The 21,096-nt window shown below is 47.1% G+C and overlaps 2 long non-coding RNA genes across 6 annotated transcripts; one reads left to right on the top strand and one right to left on the bottom strand.

Annotated features, from left to right (window-relative positions):
• Positions 1–562: 562 nt before the first annotated feature.
• On the top strand, positions 563–17,523 carry LOC144309182 (uncharacterized). 5 transcript variants are annotated; one of them, XR_013375263.1, is made up of 7 exons: positions 563–2,145; positions 5,904–6,035; positions 7,075–7,147; positions 7,266–7,314; positions 9,137–9,274; positions 10,469–10,672; positions 16,045–17,523. It is a non-coding gene; the product is annotated as an uncharacterized LOC144309182 (long non-coding RNA). The 5 variants fall into 5 exon arrangements; XR_013375262.1 differs by lacking the exon at positions 7,075–7,147 and having other exon boundaries at positions 584–2,145; positions 16,045–16,172; positions 17,239–17,523; XR_013375264.1 differs by lacking the exon at positions 7,075–7,147 and having other exon boundaries at positions 567–2,145; positions 10,487–10,672.
• Positions 11,807–20,946, bottom strand: LOC144309183 (uncharacterized). The gene is made up of 3 exons (XR_013375266.1): positions 20,504–20,946; positions 17,554–17,688; positions 11,807–16,289 (listed from the first exon to the last, which is right to left on the bottom strand). It is a non-coding gene; the product is annotated as an uncharacterized LOC144309183 (long non-coding RNA).
• Positions 20,947–21,096: the final 150 nt, after the last annotated feature.

The raw sequence follows: 21,096 nt of genomic DNA, 5'->3' as shown, positions 1-21,096 counted from the left end.
CACAGTGTGGAAGTCTTTCATTTCTCTTTCATTTCTCATAGTGGTAATAATTGGTGTCTTTTTTAAAAAATCTTTGTTAGCCTACCTAGAGACTTAGCGTTTTTTTCCTCGTTTGCCTCTCCCGAGGCTTATTTGCCTGGCTTTACTGATCCTTTGAAGCAGCTTTTGTTTTTCCTCTTTTCTGTTTTCAATTTCATTGAGCTCTCCTCTAATTCTTATAATTCTTGGCTTTTGCCTACTTTGCATTTAATTTGCTCTTCTTGGGGATCCCTGGGTGCCTCAGCGGTTTGTTGCCTGCCTTCGGCCCGGGGCGGGATCCTGGAGTCCCGGGATCGAGTCCCGTGTCGGGCTCCCTGCATGGAGCCTGCTTCTCCCTCTGCCTGTGTCTCTGCCTCTCTCGCTCTCTTTCTATCATGAATAATTAAATAACTAAATCTTAAAAAAAATAATTTGCTCTTCTTTTCCTACTTTCCTAAGGAGGAAACTTAGATTGATCTTAGATCTTTCTTTTTAATGCATGTATTCCATGAGATATATTTCTCTCTAGGCATCAATCTTGCTGCATTCTACAAATTTTGAAAAGTCGTATTTTTATTTTCATTTAGTTAAAAATACCTCGGCATTTCTTTTGAGATTTTTTTCGATCCCTGTGTTTTTTCAATAACATTAAATCTCCAAGTATAGTGGGACTTTTACTGTTCTCTTTTTGTACTGACTTGTAGTTTAATTCTGTTATGGTCTGAGAGCACATACCCTATCGTTTCTATTAATTTAAATTTACGTTTTGTTTTATGGTGCGGATCGTGACTAAAGTGTTTTTTTTTTTCCTCAAATATTTTATTGATTCCTGAGAGACACAGAGAGAAAGGCAGAGGCATAGAGAGGGAGAAGCAGGCTCCATGCAGGGAGCCTGATGTGGGACTCGATCTCGGGACTCCAGGATCACGCCTCGGGCCGAAGGCAGGCGCTGAACCGCTGAGCCCCTGGGATCCCCTGTTTCTATTCTTTTAAATTTCAAGTTGTGTCTTATGGTGCAGAACGTGACTAATGTTTTTCTTTTCTCAAATATTTTATCTCTTCCTGAGAGACACAGAGGGAAAGGCAGAGGCATAGAGAGGGAGAAGCAGGCTCCCCGCGAGGATTGAGGATCGCGATGTGGGACCTCACGCCAGGACCCCGGGATCAAGACCTGAGCCAAAGGCAGACGCTCAACCACTGAGCCCCCGAGGCGGCCCAGAAGCCAACATTTTTCTGCAAAAGAGAGGGAGATTGATTTGGGGGGAGGCAGGGATTCTGGATTTTTTTTTTTTATAAGTCCATATTTTATTTTTTTTATTTTTATTTATTTATGATAGTCACAGAGAGAGAGAGAGAGAGAGGCAGAGACACAGGCAGAGGGAGAAGCAGGCTCCATGCACCGGGAGCCCGACGTGGGACTCGATCCCGGGTCTCCAGGATCGCGCCCTGGGCCAAAGGCAGGCGCCAAACCGCTGCGCCACCCAGGGATCCCCGATTCTGGATTTTTTATATCATGCTCCGTTCAGTTGTTGATTACACATAACTTTTTCAGTCATTCCCGTTGTGGGTTTTTTTGTTTTTTCGTGATATTTTTTGCCACAGATTTATCATGTGTTTATATACTTTTTTATATATATATTTTTTATCATTTGTTTATGATCAAATACTGAATACTTTTATTCATTCATGGCTTCTGGCTTTGGTATTATACCTAAAAGTTCTCCATCAGTGTGTTCATATTCATGGTTTCATATTATCTACTTAATTGTATGCTTTTAATCCTCCCCCCGATTGAAACACCTCTGATTCTCTTGGGAATTTAGTATTCGATAATAAGCAAGGTCAAGACCAGCTTTCTGTTTCTTCTCAGTTGAGTGACCCAAATAATTTCACTACTGTTCTTTACGTACTCTTTCCAGATTGGTTCCACTCTGGCTTCTGACTCTTAATTTTAACCTTTTTCTCCAGTCACGTCTCTGGGTCGGGGTGGACCCTTATGACACAACTGCTGATGTCCTGGCTAACGAACCCTACCTTCCCACGAGGACTCGGGACTTGTGTTGGATTCTGGGCATGAACTCTGCAGCCACCTATCTTCACATTTTTGGCCGTATCCTCTGCTACCTGGTAGAGTAATGTTCTTCGTTCCCTAACCGTGTGATGTGCTGTCATTTAGAGCGCTGGGTAAATGTGTCATAGGGGGATCTTGTGGTTCCAGCGAAGTCATGAACAAAATAACCTGAAAACTCCTCCATCGGTCTCACCAGAACTGCATCTCTGTACATATCTGCATGTGTATAACATTTTTCAAACATGAAATTCGTAGACACGTTACTTATAATAGTCAAAAACATGAAAACTCCAGAAGCACTAGAATGGATGAAAAAAAGCTGTGGTGTAGTCATGTGATGGAATATCATACATGAATGAAAACGTAAAAACCAGAGCCATGTGCAGCGGGAAACATGTGCCTTAGAGACATACCATGAGCAGAGGAGACCAGGCACTAGAGAAACCATCCTATATAACTGCATTTTTATAACCTTCAAAACCAAGCAAAAATACTTGCCGGGTGTCATTAAAAGCCAGGTTGGCCACTTCTGGGAGCAGAGCGGGAGCAGTTACTGGGGAAGGGGCGCAGGTGACTCCTGGGGTACTGGTATTGATTCGAATGGTTTGGTTTCTTGATTGCTGCCGGGGTTCGGTGGCGATATGTAGAGCTCTACGTATAGGGTTTGTGCACTTTTCTATATGAATGTTACGCCACCAAAAAACGGTATGGAGAGGAAAAGTAGTAAAGGTGTAGGAATTATAATCATAAAGGAGAATGTCAATGTTATTTTGCCCGATAATGTGGAAACAACATCATCAAGCTCATTGAGAGGGAAGGTGGAAAGACTGTGGAGCGTCGTATTATAGATATCCTGGTTGCCTCATATTTTGGAGCCGGGTGGAGGAGTTTAGGTGTCATTTAAAGCCACTTTATCATGCAATCGAGGTATAACTGTATGTAAATGTACAAAGAGGGGAACCTGGGTGGCTCAGAGGTTGGACGTCTGCCTTAGGCGAGGGCGTGATCCCGGGGTCCCGGGATCGAGTCCCGCATCGGGCTCCCCGCAAAGGGTCTGCTCCTCCCTCTGCCTGTGTCTCTGCCTCTCTCTGTGTGTCTCATGAAGAAATAATTAAAATCTTAAAAAAAAAAAAAAAACAGGAAGAACATGTATAGCCTTACCTACTTGTGTGAATGAGCCAGAAAATATGAAAATGAATAAAGTATCCACTGCAAATCATGAGGACACAGGCCAGAAATAAGCTGAAGAATAACTAGGGAAGGAAACATGCAATATAAATGCAGGAGTCAGTTAATCAGGAAAATAACACAACTGATAAATTTGAGAAGTGGTTCTTAAAAAAAAAAAAAAAAAAAAAAAGTGATCCGTCAGCTAAGATACGCATCCAAAAGGGGAGAAAGAAAGCCCCAATACACGCAACAAGACAAGAAAGTCAGTAGACGAGCACAGAGTTAGAGGAACTGGTGTGGAATCAGACAGTAGTTACTCGACTGCATGTCAATCCGATTGGGGAACGGTCAAAGGTCTGTCTTCCCGCGGAGGCATAAATGACCGACACTGCCACGAGGAAAGGGAAACTGTAAAACAGTAAAGACTGGTTTGATGCTATTATTTTATGATTTTCTTTTATTTATTTATTCGAGAGAGAAAGCGAGAGAGAGAGCATGAGCAGGGAGAAAGGCAGAGGAAGGGCGAGAAACAGACTCCCCAGCGAGCTCGGGGCCCGACGTGGGGCTCGACCCCAGGACCCGGGATCGGGCCCTGAGCTGAAGGCAGAGGCTTCACCGAGCGGGCCACCGGGCGCCCCCTCATCGGTTGTTACAAAAGAAATAGGAAATGTGGTTCAAAAGCAGCTGCTGTAAAAAGTACTGGGTCGGGGCCCCTGGGCGGCTCAGGGGGTTCAGCGTCTGCCTTCCGCCCAGGTCACGATCCCGGGGGCCTGAGTCGGGCGCCCTGCTCAGCAGGAGCTCGGCGTCTCCCTGTCCCTCTGCTCCTCCTCCTGCTCGCGTTCTCTCTCTCAAGTGAACAAATAACGTCTTCTTTCTAAAAAAGTACTAGGTCAGCTGACTTTAGAGGGCAATTCAAGCAAATCTTTAAGACGCAGACCACTCCGGTGCTATGTTAAAGTAGTCCACGGCATTAAAAGAGTTACAACTTCCATATGCTGCTTATGGAGGATCGATGCCCCTGGAGAGAGCACAGACGATGAAGCTATGAATGATTCTTACGACTATCGGTGCGCAACTGCTAAATGGAATTATGCCAAACAGGATGTAGTAGCTCATTTAAATCCTTGAGATATGGGGGCGGGGGGGATGCCAAATGGCACAGCGGCTGTGGAAAACAGCATGGAGAGTCCTCAAGAAATTACAAGTAGAACCACCGTAGGATCCAGCCATTCCACCTCTGTGTACTTAGGGAAGACAGTAAGGGCACTAAATCAGGGGCACCTGGCTGGCTGCGCTGGCGGAATGTGCAACTCTGGATCTCGAGCCTGTGGGTTCAAGCCCCCACACTGGGTGTCAAGATGACTGAAAAAACAAACTCTTAAAAGAAGCCACTAATTCAGATAGATCTGTGCCCTCCTGTGTTCACCGGAGCACTGTTCACAATAACAGCCAAGGCATGGAAAGAGCCTCAGTGTCCACCAAGACATGAGTGGGTAAAGAGCTCCCTCTCTCTCCCTCTCTCTCTCTCTCTCTCTCTCTCTCTCTCACACTCACACACACACACACACACACACACACACATATGTTACTCAGCCATCACAAAAGAATGAGGGCCGCCTGGGTGGCTCAGGTCGTGATCCCGGGTCCCGGGATCGAGTCCCGCGTCCGGCTCCCTGCACGGAGCCTGCTTCTCCCCCTGCCTGCGTCTCTGCCTCTGTCTCTGTGTCTCTCATGAGTACAAACATAAAACCTTAAAAAGTAGGATGAGATCTTTTTCCATTTGCAGCAACATGGATGGACCTAGAGGGTCTTCTGCTACGTGAAATAACTCGCACAGAGAAACACAGATATCGTACGATTTCACTTGTATGTGGAATGTAAAAAAACGAAATAAAGCACAAACACTTAGGATACAGAGAACGATCTGGTGCTTCACAGACCACCAGCGAGTGGGAGGATAAGTAAAATAGGGGAAGGAGATTAAGAGGTACAAAACTTCCAGTTTTAAAATAAATAAGACCCAGGGATGCAATGTACACCATAGGGAATGTACTCAATTATATACTTTTTAAATATTTTATTTATTTATTCATGATAGACAGAGAGAGAGAGAGAGAGAGGCAGAGACACAGGCAGAGGGAGCAGCCGGCTCCATGCACCGGGAGCCCGGCGTGGGACTCGACCCGGGGGCTCCATGATCGGGCCCTGAGCCAAAGGCAGGCGCCGAACCGCTGAGCCACCCAGGGATCCCAGTCAGTTGTATCTTAACAACTTTGCGTGGTGACAGGTGGTAGCTAGACCCATCCTGGTGGTCGCCTCCTACGTATAAAACTGTTGAATCCCTGTGCCGTGCATCGGAAACTAACATAGTACTGTACGTCAGCTACGCCTCGATAAAAAAATAAAACGTGACCAAGAGGGATTGATTGGGGAGTGTAAGGATGGTTCCGTGTTAGAAAATCTGTGGAAATCGTACACCATTTTAATCGATCTAAAGTGAAGAACCACGTGATCATTTCTCCACAGACGTTACAGAAGCCTCCAACAAGATCGAATGTCCTTTTTGCTTTATAAAAAGGAAAAAAACATTGATATAGTCAGACGAGGGGAATTCTTACTTTACATTACGTATTTCTACCAACAGTTCAGAATCCAAAGAGCAGGAGGAGCATCTCCATTGAAGTCTGGAGCAAAACACACATACTGCGTATGACCACTATGATTCCACGCGATTATCGTGTCAAGTAGAAAATTAAACCAGGCACGGAAAAAAGACGTAAGTAGAAATATCTAACAGAAGGAGGTACAGTAATCATCATTTCAGGATGCTATGACTGCCTGCCTGACAACACACGGTGATCCTACTGGAGAACATTACAAATAAGAGCACTCAGCAAAGTGGCCCCGTGGAAGTACAAAGCTAAGAGCCTCCCTAAATAAAGCGGTAACTAGTAAGGGTCAGCAGGGCCCCGTGTCCCGGGACGGTAAAGCCCATGACACACTCCGGAATGAACTCACCACGAAAACGTGCAGGAGAAACTCTTTGGGAACTTACTAAGGGAGCCAAGAAAAAAAAAAAAAAAAAAAGGGACAAAATAATTTCCATCCGTTCTACTGAACCCAGTCCTATCCCACATATGATCGTTGGGCCGTGTATAGTCAGTAAGAGTATTAACGAGGTATTTTGCATTCCAGTCACGGTGTTTTCCTAATTCCGCGTGCACTTGACACCTACACCCTCCCCCCGTTGAGTGTGCTCAACAGCCACTTGGGGTTCGGGATACCCCGTGGGGCAGTGCCGCTGTGGGGGTGCGGCGACCGCAGACCCGGTGCTGCGGGGCGGCCCAGTGTACGTTCCTCTGTGACGGTGACATCGTCTGTCACTACGACCATGTGTGTATTTGTAGAACACAAAGCACACGTGCGCGAGTTTATCCCAGAGGCTTTGCGACGGGTCCCTCAGCACGAAGGCTCTAGGATCTTGGCCAGTGTGGGTGGGAAGGTGTATGGGTCGACCTCCTCCCCCGGGGTCGGACCTCCCCGTACCGCCCTGCTGTCTGCATCGGGGAAAGTGGTAGTTTCTTTCGATGCACGTTTCTTTATTAACCGCCCTGAGTTTTTTCATAGTTGACTAACAAGTCATTCTGTTCCTCCCTCTCTGAGAATTGTCTTGTCATCCTTTTGGTTCGCTTTGTTTTTGTATCCTCATGGCTTGGATATTTTAACCCTTTATAATGAGCTTTTACAATTAATAGGATATTAGTGTTTTGTTATACAGATGGCAGATGTGTCTTCAATTGCCTCTTTATTCATAGGTCGGTACGCACCAGGTTTGACGTGTGATCCCTTCCGTTGCCTGTTTGATGCAGAGGTTTCCCTTCGTCTTGAGTGTGTATTGTCAATAGAATATCTTTAAAAAGTTTCCTGTCTTATATTTACCTCTTCTTATCCGCCTAAGAATAATTTTGCTGTGAAAAGCTGACAGGATTTTTGCTTTTTTCCCCAGCATCACGTGTTAGATGACACCTGCCTGCTGATTTGGTCTTCTGGACGAGGTATGTTTGTGAACCTTCTATTGTTTCCTGAATTGTAATCTGTATGTCGATTTGTCCCTCAAAGCCTCTCTGTTTAAATTATTTTACTTTTGTAAAAAAAGATTTTATGTATTTACCTATGAGTGACACAGAGAGAGGCAGAGACACAGGCAGAGGGAGAAGCAGGCTCCGTGTGGGGAGCCCGATGTGGGACTTTATCTCAGGACCCTGGGATCACGACCTCAGCCGAAGGCAGACGCTCCTCCCCTGACCACCGAGGTGCCCCATAGTATTTCTTTTTTTTAAAGATTTTATTTATTTATTTGAGAGACAGCACGAGCGGCAGGAGAGGCAGAGGGAGAGGCAGTCACACACCCACATACACACCTGCTGAGCAGGTAGTCCAACATGGGCCTGATCCCCAGACTCCAGGACCACAAGTCAAGCCGAAGGCAGAAGCTTCACCGACTGAGCCCCCCAGGCACCCTTGTATCACTTATTTTGATGAATTTTGGGTATGTTCCTCTTAGTACCAGGATTCAGTTGATTCGTCAGAATTTTCTAGAAAGACAGTCACATTTACAAATAATGATACTTTTTGACCCTTCCTTTCCTATACTGATAACTGCTACCTCTCTGTGCTGCTTTCCTATTGGCTAGCATTTTGACACACTGTTAAATGACCCTTGTGGTAGCGGGGACCCCTGTCTTATTCCTGATCTTACTAGGATGCCTCTAGTGCTTCAACATGTACAAAGTTGCCCAGATTATTTTTTTTTTATTTTTTTATTTTTTATTTTTTTTTTTCCAGATTATTTTAAAAGGGGTGTCCTGATCACTTTAAAATTTTTTCTCGGGGATCCCTGAGTGGCTCAGCGGTTTGGCGCCGCCTTCAGCCCAGGGAGTGATCCTGGAGACCCGGAATCGAATCCCGCATCGGGCTCCCTGCAGGGAGCCTGCTTCTCCCTCTGCCTGTGTCTCTGCCTCTCTCTCTCTCTCCTCTCTCTCTCTCTCTCTCTCTCTCTGTCTCTCATGAATAAAGAAATAAGAATCCTAACAAAGTAAAATTAAAATTTTTCTCTTTGTGTACCACCTTGCACTCAGGCTTTGGTATGGCGGTGGTAGTGCTGACCTTCTAGGTCGCGTTGAGAAGCTTTTTTTTATCATCTGCAACTGTTTAAATAGCAGAGGAACAATTGTTTGCTTAAAGGGTTGATGGAATGAGCTGCACCTACCGCCTTCTGGCAAAGCGGATCTTTGATTCTATTTCATCTTTCTTTTCGAGGAGTCTATTTGGTTTTCTCTCCTCGAGTGAAACCTCTGTTTCACTCTTTTTGGGAAAACTGTCCATCGCCTTTTAATTTTATGACAGTGTCATAAAACCATACGGAGCATTTTTGTGGATTTTAACATTTTCCTCCATATATATATTATATATATAAAGTATTATTTTTATGTGGAGAGAGCGCATGTGAACAGCGAGAAGTGCGGAAGAGGAGGGAGAGAGCATCTCGAGCAGACTCTCAGAAGCACGGGGCCCAGTGCAGGGGTCGATCCCATGACCCCGAGATCAGGACCCCGGCCGAAACCAAGAGTTGGACACCCAAATGACTAAGCCATCCAGGCGCCCCTCCTCCATTTATTTAAGTCTGTTGTTAGGTATTCTTATCGATAAGCTTTGTGCAGTGGCAGATCGTAGCCAATGAGGTTTATTCAAGGTGCGATTATTGCTAAAAAGGTATTATCATTCATAATGTTGTCTATTTGTGTTTTCCTTTTTTTTTATATCTATACCGTGGGTCTTTTTTTTTTTTTTTTAAATATATCCATGAGAGACACACAGAGAGAGAGGAAGCAGAGGCAGAGGGAGAAGCAGGCTTCATGCAAGCAGCCCGATGAGGGACTCGATCCCACCACCCTGGGATCACGCCCTGAGCCACAGGCAGATGCTCAACCGCTGACCCGCCCGGGCGGCCCTAAGGTGACTAATCCTGATGAATGTTCCATGCGAGCTTGAAAAGACTGTGTGCTCTGCTGTTGCTGTACAAAGTAGCTTCTGCATGTCATTTAGAGTTGATTGACGTTGCTGTTGGATTTAACTATGTCCTCACTAGTTTTCTGCCTCCTGGATCTGCCCATTTCTGATAGGTGGGTGATGAAGTCCCCAAGTACCCTAGTCCATTTCAGCTGGTATAACAAACACACCGGAGACAGGGTAGCTTACAAACAACAAGCATTTATTTCCCACAGTTCTAGACGCTGGCCAAGTTTACAGTCCAGCCGCTGAAAATGTGGGGTCTGGTGAACTCCCACCTCCTGGTTCATAGCTGGCTGTCTTTTTGCTGTGTCTCCCATGGTGAAAGAGGACAAAGGAGCTCTCTGGGGCCTCCTTTGTAAGGGCACTAATGCCATTCTTGAGGGCTCTCCCCTCGTGATTTAATCACCTCCCCAAAGCCCCACTTCCAAATATTATCACGTTGGGGATTATATTTCACCATACAAGGTTTAGGGGGACACACACACCCAGCAATAGCACCACCTGTAATAGCGAAGCCATCTGTTTCTCCTTGCAATTCTATCAGCTCTGGCCGCATGTATTTTGACACTCTGTGGGTAGGTACGTACACATTAAACGTCATGACGGCTTTTTTTGTGAAATGACCCCTTTATCATTATGTGATACTTCTCTTTATTCCTTATAATTTCCCTGATACGAAATTAATGTAGCCACTCCAGCTACCTTTCGATGAGCTTTAGCCTGCTATAACTTTCTCCACCCCGTTAGCGTTTGTCTACACGTCTTTATATTTAGAATTCGTTTCTTGTCGACAACACAGTTGGATTTCAGGTTTTTAGCCATTCTGACGATCTCTGTCTTTTCACTGGTGTAGTTAGACTATTGATGTTTGAAGGGATTATTCGTGTAGTTGCAATAATACTTAACCATGTTTGTTACTGCTTTCTACTGGTTACCTTTACTCCCTGTTCATAATTTTGTCTTCCAGTCCTTTTCTCTCTTTTGTGGTTTTATCTTTTTACATGATTCTACTTTCCTTTCTTAGCATAGTAATAATGTTGTTATTAATCTTTAGTTTTGTTTCCCTAGAGTTTTCCATATACACTTGCAACTATTCCAAGTCTGCTTGCTTGCTTGCTTTCTTTCTTTTTTTTTAAGATTTTGTTTATTCATCAGAGACCCAGAGGCAGCACACAGGCAGAAGGAGAAGCAGGCTCCCTGCAGGGAGCCTCACGCGGGACTCGCTTCCAGGACTCCGGGGTCATGATCTGAGCCAAAGGCAGGTCGATGCTCAAGCACTGAGACACCCAGGCCTCCCTGCAAGTCCGCTTTCAAATAACACAGTATCCCTTCGCTGGTAGTGTAAGTACTTTAGAAGAAAGTAATTCTAATTCCTGCCTCCCATCTCTTGCCTCCGTGGTGTTATGCATGTCACATATACATAAGCTAGAATCGTCAAATGTACTATTGCCGGTAAGATTCTGAACACACATCTGTTAGGGTAATTAAAAATAAGGAAAAGTTTTTCGGGGACACCTGGGTGGTTCAGCGGCTGAGCGTCTGCCCTTGGCTAGGGTGGTGATCCCGGGGTCCTAGGATCGAGTCCCGCATCGGGCCCCCCCCGAGGGGAGCCTGCTTTCCCTCTGCCTGTGTCTCTGCCTCTCTCTGTGTCTCTCGTGAATAAATAAAATCTTAAAAAAAAGAGCTTTGAAATATCTTTTTAAAAAAAGAAAAGTTTTTATTGTCCCTTCACTTATCCTTCTCTCAATGCTCTTCCTTTCTGTATGTTGATCTGAGTTTCTGACCATTTTCCTTCTCTCTGAAGAACTTTTAACATCTCTTGCAAGGGTACGTTTACTGGTTCACTCAACTTTTCTTTGTCCGAGAAAGTATTTCCTTTCAGTTTTGAAGGACACTTTTGTAGGATATAGAATTCTAGATTGGTGGGGGGTTTTGCCCCTGAATACTTTAAATATTTCAGTCTACTTTCTCTTTATTTCTCTGGTTTTGAGGAGAAGTTGGATGTAATTCTTATTTTTTACTCCTCTATAGAGAAGTTGTATTGTTCTCTGGCTTCTTTATTGACGTTTTCTTTATCTTTCTCTGCAGTTTAAATATGTTATGCCTAGATACAATGTTTTGGGGGATTATCCTACTTGATATTTTCTGAGCTTCCTGAATCTGTGGTTTGGCATCTCACATGAATTTTGGAAAATTATCAGTTATTATTGCTTCAGATATTTCTTTGGTTCCTTCTCTCTTGACTCCTCTGGCACTCCCATTAGAAATATGTTACAGGGATCCCTGGGTGGCGCGGCGGTTTGGCGCCTGCCTTTGGCCCAGGGCGCGATCCTGGAGACCCGGGATCGAATCCCACGTCGGGCTCCCGGTGCATGGAGCCTGCTTCTCCCTCTGCCTGTGTCTCTGCCTCTCTGTCTCTCTCTGTGTGACTATCATGAATAAATAAATAAAATCTAAAAAAAAAAAAAAAAATATGTTACACTTTTTGTGACTGTCCCACAGTCCGTGGATATCATGTTCTATGTTTTATACGTTCTTGTCTCTTTCCTTGTTCAGTTTTGAAGGTTTTCACTGCATATATTTCAACTCAAGGGATTCGGGCAGCCAGGGTGGCTCAGCGGTTTAGCGCTGCCGTCGGTCCAGGGCGTGATCCTGGGGTCCCGGGATCGAGTCCCAAGTCGGGCTCCCTGCGTGGAGCCTGCTCCTCCCTCTGCCTGTGTCTCTGCCTCTCTCTGTGTGTGTCTCTCATGAGTAAATAAATAAAATCTTTTAAAAATAAATAAACTAAGGAGATTCTTTCCTCAGCAATGTCCAGCCTACTACTGAGCCCATCAAATACGTTCTTCATTTCTATTACAGTGGTTTCTATCTCTAGCATTTTCTTTTACTCTTGCTTAGATTTTCCATCTCTTTGCTCACTTTACCCATTTGTTCCTGCACATTGTACACTTTTCCGCTAGAGCCTTGAGCATATTAATCATGGTCATTTTGTTAGTCTGACAATCCCACCATTTCTCTTCTATCTGAATCTGATTCTGATACTTGCTGTGCCTCTTCAAACTGTTTTATGCCCTTTAGCACACCTTCTAAGTTTTTCTTGGTAGTTGGACGTGCTTTACTGGGTAAACGGAACTGTTGTAAATAGGCCTTTAGTGATGCGAGCGGGGTCAGGGAAGCATTCTGTAATAATATGATGAGGCCCGTCTCTGGTGAGCCTGTGACCTGGGGCTGCAGACTTCATGCCTGCATCTCAGTCCTCCCGCTTTTAGGTGGGTCAGGATTGGCTGCAGAGGGCTGGAGTTGTGTATTTCCCTTCCCCAGGCAGTTAGGCTCTGATAAAACCCCAGCAGGTCAGGCTGTGGCCAGATAGTTTCTCTGGCGAGCAGACTTTAGGATGAGAATGGTCGGGTATATGTCACGATGGGTACCTTTTCCATTCCCCTGCTAGAAGCACGAGAGGCTGTTTCTTCAGTATGCACTGTAAGGACTTGGTAGAGTTCCTTAAGGTGAAGCTCACAATAATGAGGGGCCGCCCTATGCCTGGGTCGCCCTCAGACCTGTCCCCACTGAGCCTCCAGCAATCGGTCAACTACAATTCAAGGTTTCCCACCCTGTCACTGGTTCTCATAGAGGTGTCTGCTTGTGGGTCAGTTGTGATGCTCTCTCTCTCTCTAAAAGATTGTACTTCTTGGGAGAGAGAGAGAGAGAGATAGTAAAAGAGAGCATGAGTGGTGTGGCAGGGTGGAGGAAGAGGCAGGCTCCCCACCAAGCAGGGAGCCCAATGCAGGGCTTGATCCCGGGACACTGGGATCGTGACCCAAGCCGAAGGCAGAGACTTCACCAACTGAGCCACCCAGGCGCTCCAGTTGTGATTCTCTTTATCTGTCTCTTCCATTTGGGGTGCAGCGATTTGCCCCGTAACCCCGGTTCTCTGACACTTCTAGCAAGGGTTTTTGATTTTGTTTGTTCGGCTTTTGGCTGATTGTTGGGACAGAGTGACAACTTCCAATCTCTTATATGCTGAACTAGAACCTGGAAGTCCATTTTCTTTGTTTCTCTTTTTACATCTGGTTTCTCTTAGCTGCTTATGCAACAAATATCCACCCTAGATTTTTTCCAATACGAACAACCTCATCATCTATTCATTTCTCCCAGTTTCTTTGTAGCTTCTTCCATGGAAAGAGAAAGATGTTCCCCTTGACTAGAGTAGAATGCTTATAGTAAAAGAAGGGAATGCCCGAAAGACTCTTGAGATGATTAGGATCCTTGGGCTGTTTTGTTTTCCACTTAGGGGAGAGTGTCTGTGTCTTCCTCAGCCACATCTTGTCATTTTCAGGGCATTTGGAGAAAATGACTGAAACATCTGTGTGAAGCTTCTGGCGGTCCTCTCGGCATCACTGGGCTCTTAGCTCCTCTGCCCATGATAATTATTTTTCCTCAAGATCTTGGAAAACATCCTGTATCTATCCAGGTCTAAATCATCCTGGAATATTCTCTGTGTTAGTGTAAACATACAACACAACAGCATGTTCTCACTACATTTAGCATTGGTAGGCATTTTGATGGGTCTACTAGCTATTCTCTGGTCATTAGGGTCCTTTTTCAGCAGGTTCCTGGTTACTTTTTCATGTTGTTCCAGATAAACGTTAGAATTATGTACATTTCAAAAGAATATCCCGGGCAGCCCGGGTGGCTCCATGGCTTAGCTCGGCCATCGGCCCAGGGTGTGATCCTGGAGACCTGGGATGGAGTCCCATGTCGGGCTCCCTGCATGGAGCCTGCTTCTCCCTCTGCCTGTGTCTCTGCCTCTCTCTCTCTCTCTCTCTCAGAAAGAAAGAAAGAAAGAAAGAAAGAAAGAAAGAAAGAAAGAAAGAAAGAAAGAAAGAATTCTAAACACAATATCCCAGTGGCACCTCAGCGGCTCAATTAATCATCTGTCTTAGGCCTCAGGTCATGACCTCAGGGTCCCGGATTGAGCCCCAAATCAGGCTCCCTGCTCAGCAGGGAGTAGGCTTCTCCTTCTCCGTCTGCTCCTCCCCTCTGATTGTGTTCTCTCTATATATATCTCTCAAATAAATAAAGTCTTCTGTTAAGAAATAAAAAGAATATCCTGGAGAAAGTTAGGACCAATTTCATGATACTAATAGTCTGCATGTCAAAATATCACTCCAGAAGCAAAAAAAAAAAAAAAAAAAAAAAAAAAAAAAAAAAAAAAAAAAGAGAGAGAGAGAGAGAGAGAGAAAGAGAGAGAAATAACAAACAGGAAAAACACTTTTGCAATGTATGTCACTTCCAAAGAGCTAACATCCCTAACATATAAAAAAAATCTGCTAAATATTGATAGGAAATCAAAGAAAAATGGGCAAAGGGATATTAGCAGATGGTTCACAGAAAAGGAAATGCAAATGGTCCTTAAACATATAAAACAGTGGGCAGCCCGGGTGGCTCAGCGGTTTAGCGCCGCCTTCAGCCTGGGGTGTGATCCTGGAGGCCCGGGGTTGAGTCCCATGTCGGGCTTCCTGCATGGAGCCTGCTTCTCCCTCTGCCTGTGTCTCTGCCTCTGTGTGTGTGTGTGTGTCTCATGAATAAATAAATAAAATCTATTAAAAAAAACATAAAAAAGTGTTCAGGCTGAATCATAACAGAAATATAAAGCTGGGATCCCTGAGTGGCTCAGCCGTTTAGCGTCTGCCTTCGGCCTGGGGATGTGTACCTGGGGTCCCGGGATCGAGTACCACATCGGGCTCCCTGCATGGAGCCTGCTTCTCCCTCTGCCTGTGTCTCTGCCTCTCTTGCTGTCTCTCTGTGTCTCTCATGAGTAAATAAATAAAATCTTTTAGAAAAAGAAATATAAATCTAAAATACATGGAGATACCAGTTCTCACCTACTGGATTGCCAAAAATCAAAAGTCTTTACAGTTTACTGCGGTGGCAAGACTGTGGAGATAGAGGCACTTTCACACATTGTGGGCATGCAAAGGCACTACATCTGTGGAGGAGTGTGTAGCAGTATTTGTTGAATCTAACGTAGGATATTATCCCTTTGGCTAACAGGAATAGTCTTCTTTACGTGTATTGTTGTCTGTCGCTGCATAGCAAATTACTCCAAACTTTAGTAGCTTAAAGGAACAGACATCTGTTGTTTCTGAGAGTCAGGGTTCCAGGAGTGGCGTAGCCGGGGTAGTTTTAGCACAGGGTCTTTCGTGAGGTCACAGTGAAGTTGTTGGTCAGTGCTACAGTCACCTGAGGGCTGGGCTGGTCTAGCAAATCTGCTTCCGAAGCGGCTCACAGAAGCCACTCACATGGTTGTTGGCTGGCGGCTTCAGTTTCCTACCACCTGGATCTCATCTCCTGAGGAGCTTCCCTGGTGAGAGTTAGCTAGGAGAAAGCAAGTGAAGCTGGAGAGCCTTTTATGATCTACCTGCCAAATTTCCACCCGGTCACTTCTTCTGTACTGTGGGTCTTTTCAAAGAACCAGCACTTGGTTCCACTGGCCCATTCTACATGGGTTCAGAATGCTTACTGCTTTTATTGTTGTTAGTTTTTCCCCCTTCTTTGTTTTGCATGTGTTGACGCTGCTGTTTTCCTACTTTCTTGAGTTAAATGCTTGGTTCATATATTTTCAATATTTCCTATGAATGAAATATTGAAGCTTGTCATTTGGCTAGTGACTATTACTTTGACCAGCTCTTTGACCAGCATTTTTTATCTAGTGGCAGAGCTGAAGCAGATGTTGATGCAGGACAGCTTGGCTATGAAGAATTCGTGGCGGGTGAGGAGGTTGGTGTTTGGAAGAACTGATGACCAGCATGATGAGGAGATTCCTCACCGTGGTGACCAGGTACGTTGATAAGAACAGGCTGAGGAGGAAGGCCTGATGCTCTGGCACTTCTGACAGTCCCATGAAGAGGAATTCGGAGATGATGGTGGGGTTGCCTCTCGCCATGGCTTCTGGTTTCTGTAAATATATGTCGGAAGTACATCTGTCAATAAGAGCAGAGGCAATCTGGGAAGGCATGCACAGCAACCTTCACCATTAGCTGAAAGGAAAGTTTGTGACGCTTTTGGAGAGATTCCCAACCTGGGGTAGTGAGGGCAAAAGAGAGCGAGGGCTGTACAGTCAGCAAGGGTTTGTGGGGGCTGGTGAAGCTCTCTTTGTAATTTCTCGCATTGCCAGGAGCAAAGAACCATGCAGAGAAGAAGACAGAGAGAACAAAAGGAGCCCTGGGTGGCTCAGTTGGTCAAGTCTCCGATTCTTGGTTTTGATTCAGGTCATGATCTCAGGGTCCTGAGATCGAGCCCCAAGTGGGGCTCCACGCTCAGCTCAGAGTCTGTTGGATATTCTCTCTCTCCCTCTGCCCCTCTGGCTTATGATGTCTCTCTTTCTAAAATAAATAGGTCTTTTTTAAAGGCTATTTATTTATTTGACAGCACACACTGGAGGGGGAGTGGGAGAGGGCGAAGCAGGCTCCCAGCAGAGCAGGGAGCCAGATACAGGGCTCAATCCCAGGACCCCAGGATCATGACCTGAAGGCAGACACCACCAATGAGCCACTCAGGTGCACCTCAAATAATTTTTTTTTTTTTTTAAGTAAGGGCAAGGATATAAGGAGAGGCAGCAAGAGCAGTGGAATTGACACTAATTGGATCCCACTTTGCTTTTTCTTCATCTCCGTAGGGTTCTGTGGGGTGACCACTAAAGATAAAAGGGTATATGTGTGTGTGCCTGTGTGTGCACGCATATACCTAGACATAGACGTTTATATTCATATGGATGTATTCATAGAAAGATGCCTAGAAGAATATTCACCAAAATGTTAATTAACCAACAGTAGTTATCTCTAGGATGTTGAGATATTTAACTTGTGTGTGTGTGTGTGTGTTTGTTTGTTTTTAACAAAAAACAGCTCAGTTTTCTAAACTGTGTTCCCTGGATGTTAACAAGTGATTCAAGAAGTTTCTGTGATATTTGAAGCCCGAGTGTCATTGGGAGCTCATGCTTGAAGCCTTGTCAGACAAAAGGGCTTATCTGGGAAGTTATGTCCTCATGTCTCTGTCTCTCTCGAGTTCACGCCATGGGATCCACAAAGTTATGTGTCCATGTGGCGCGACTCCACCACACAGGCAAATCTATGCCCTTAAATCGGATGCATGTGAAATGGGAAAACATAATAAAATGTGATTTTAAGATATTGGCTCGTGAAAGCACCTGGGTGACTCACCAGTTGAGTGTCTCCCCTCGGCTCAAGGCATGATCCCGGGGTCCTGGGATCGAGTCCTGCCTTGGGTTTCCTGCATGGAGCCTGCTTCTCCCTTTGCCTGTGTCTCTCCCTCTCTCTCATGAATAAATAAAATCCCTTAAAAAAAGAAAAAATAAGATATTGACTCATGAAAGACATTGTAAAAGATTTCAAGGATCTCCCATATAAATAAACCCCAGGTACAGATGCTTTTACAAGTCATATCAATTCTTCAGAATGAATTTTTCAGAATCAAGTCTTCTGATTCTGCTAATATCTCGTCCCAATATTACAAGGTCAGAAGGGTGGAACAACATCTGACAAGTTCATTTTCAAATCCCAGCAACCTCAAGACAGCATACTGAATCCCAAACTCAGAAACAACAGTACATATGCAAAATAATGAGACAAAAATCCTGAATAATGTGGAAATTCCGCCTGAACATATGGTGAAAGGATCATCCTGCATGTGGAAACATAAAGATGGTCACTGCGAGGACAGAAACCTGAGTCCGCGTCCCGATGCTGCTGAGCCTTGGTCGGGCAGCCTGGGGCCATCTCCACGGCAGAGGTGCCTGCTTGCCTGAGCACACGCCCTGCACCCTGTGTGCCGGGACTACCAGTGCTGCCCACTGTCCTACCAGGCCTGCACCCCTCAGCCCCCAGGGGCTTGGCTCTGTCCGAGGGCGTAGGCTTCTGACCCGCCATTCCTCAGGTGGCTCACTGTTCACCTCAGGGCGGGGCCCCAGGGTCTCCCTCAGGGCTACTCTCCAATGCCAGGTGCTCCCTACAGAGCTGGGCCCTGGAGGCCCCTGCAACAGCCCCGCCCGTGGCCCCTCCTCACGGCCCCCCGGCGTCAAGACCCCAGATTCCTTGCAGGGGACCACTGTCACCCGGTGACCCCGCCTCCCCCACACTCTGATGCTCGAGCCTGGCTTCTCTTCGGGGAGCCCCTCCCGCGCCTCCAGGGGCCTCCTGGTTCTGTCGGAGCGCGTCTGGTCACGCGCCCCGTGTGCTGCGGCTCCTACAGCAAGAGACTCGGGAGACAGGGGATCTGGATTCCGCGCTCTTGCTCAGCGGGTGGAAGTGGCACAAGCCGGAGCCACCCAGTGACGCGGGGGGGTGGGAGGTGGGGGCCAGAGGACCAGGGCGTCCCGAGCGGGCCACCTGACCACGTGCCGGCTGAAGACAGACTCGGGCTAGGGCGCGCTGCTGAGACCCCCGTTTGTACACGTGCGCACACAGTATCCGTATTATTTCTGGGTAGGAGCCGCACCTGCCAAAGTGCCTGTATAGACAACACACACGTTTTCCTTTTGAAGGAGGCCCCCCGCCCAGCGTGGAGCCCGACACGGGGCCTGAACTCGTGACCCTGGGATCAAGGCTGGAGCCGAGAGCAAGCGCTGGCTGCTCCCCTGACCGAGTCCCCCAGGCGCCCTGCCAGGAAACCATCTCTAGAGGTGCCCGTGGGGGGGGGGTCGGGGCAGATCGTCACTTCCGATGGCCTCGGGTAACCTAGAGCCTGGGAACCACTACTCCAGCCTCCACGCGGTTGCCTCCGGACCCAGAAGGAACCTTCTGGCCCCTCTCCAGCCTTGCTGGCGAGGCCCCTTAGCGCCTGGAGCCAGCGGGTGCGGATGTCAAGAAGACGCAGCTCGGACCAGGCTTCGGAGAGTCACTACGCTGCAATGGCAGCTGGAGCTCCAGCGTCACCGCGTGTCTGACCTTAGTGCAAGAGCACCAACGCACGGGGGCCCCACCTGTCATGAGAAAATCTGAGACCGTCGGGAAGACTGGGAGGACCCCAGAGCCCCCTGTAGCACCCCCCCCACTGACGCCCCGAGCTTTCCTCCAGCCTTCCTCAAGAAACCAGTCTCCTCTGCTTGGGAGAGTTTCTCTGTCTCTCCTCTGTCCTCCTTCCTCTCCTCCTCCCTCCCTGCTCTTCCTCTCACCGGCCTCCTCCTCCCTCTCGGCTCCGTCCCTCCTTCCCCATCTCAACCCCGACTTTCCCTTCCACATCCCTCAGACCCCTGCTCCAGACAGGACAGCCCACACCCCCCAGCCTAAAGCAGCTGGAAGCGCAAAGGTGCGAGATCAGAACCAAGTACGGGTTTAGAGGTTAGAGGACACTTCACCTCAGTGGGGAACCACGGATCACTCAATAAACGATGTTGAGACACCGGGCTAATCTCTGGAGTTGGATCCATGTCACCCTCACACCAAAAGAAAGTTCCAGCAGATTAAAATCTCAAAGTACCAGAGGGCGTTGGGAGGGAACAGGTCTATAGTGTCACGGGGGGGTGGGGCTTCTCACAGGGCACAGAATCCAGAGATCACAGGGAAAGAAGGTGACCACTTAAAGGCATCTGATTTTTTTAACCCATGCTTCTGTGCCTACGGACGATGAGCAAAGTGAAAATGAAGCAACGAGGAGGAAAAGTATTTCCCAGTCATGACAGAGATTGGCTGTTCTGAGCACAAAAAGAACGCCTGCCGATCAGCGTGAGAAAGGTGACCGTGCCCGACAGAAGACAGGCGGAGGATATGGACTGTCCTCCGAAGACATGCCACGGGCCAAATGTCACGCGCGTCATTGTCTAATCACAGGAGAGTCAAAGGCAAGTGGAGCGACACTGAGATACGGTGTTGCTCCTTCATGTTTTCGGTCTTACAAAGACGTACAAGGTCGAGCACATTCCACTTGAGGTGGGATTCAGGGGAAGGGGCACTTTTATCCACGTCGGGAACGCTCTGGGGGGGTGTAGTTTGGGCATAGGTGTCAGACACGGTATCCAGCAGTGGGCTCCTTGCATGGAGCCTGCTTCTCTGCCTGCTTCTCTCTCATTCTGTGTCGCATAAATAAACAGAATCTTTAAAAACGAATAACAAAATAAAAGTGTATCGGACAAAAACAAAGGCACCCGCTACTCACCGCAGCACTGTTTATAGAGGTGAAAGACGAGAAACTGTGAGGTCGGCAGAGAGGGCACCGGTTAAAGCGGCTGAGGAATGGGGGCGCCCGGGGGGCACAGGGGGCCGGGCTTCCAACTCTGGATTTCAGCTCGGGCCACGATCGTGGGCTTGTGGGATGGAGCCCCGTGGTGGGCTCCGTGCGCAGTCGGCTTGGGGTTCTCGCTCTCTCCCTCGCCCTCTGCCCCTGCCTCCGCTCATGCGCGCTCTAAAGAAATAAACGGATAAAGAAAGTTTTTCAAACAGTAGCTGAAGGGATGTGCCTGCGCGGACCGTTAGCCAGCCCCCAGTGGCCCACCCCGTATCCTGTCCCTTGGGGTGAAGGGACTTTAGAGGCCCCAACAGGTCGGGGAGGCCATCACAATAAAGCTCCTCTGCAGGAGAGAAGGCAGCGGGAGCAGCCGCAAGCCTGTGTCCTTCCTGGAGGGGAAGGCGGGGGGGTCCCTGGAGGATGAAAGGTGAACTGGGTGGACCCCTGAGGCCCGGGGTCTGGTGTGCCCTCTATGTCCCCTGCACGATAGGTTACATCGGATGCACGGACTCTCAGTAAGATGA

This window comes from Canis aureus, chromosome X, assembly GCF_053574225.1.
Source record: "Canis aureus isolate CA01 chromosome X, VMU_Caureus_v.1.0, whole genome shotgun sequence".
NCBI lineage: Eukaryota > Metazoa > Chordata > Mammalia > Carnivora > Canidae > Canis > Canis aureus.
Note: the sequence above shows the minus strand (reverse complement) of the source record. Positions and strands in the feature narration are given on the sequence as shown.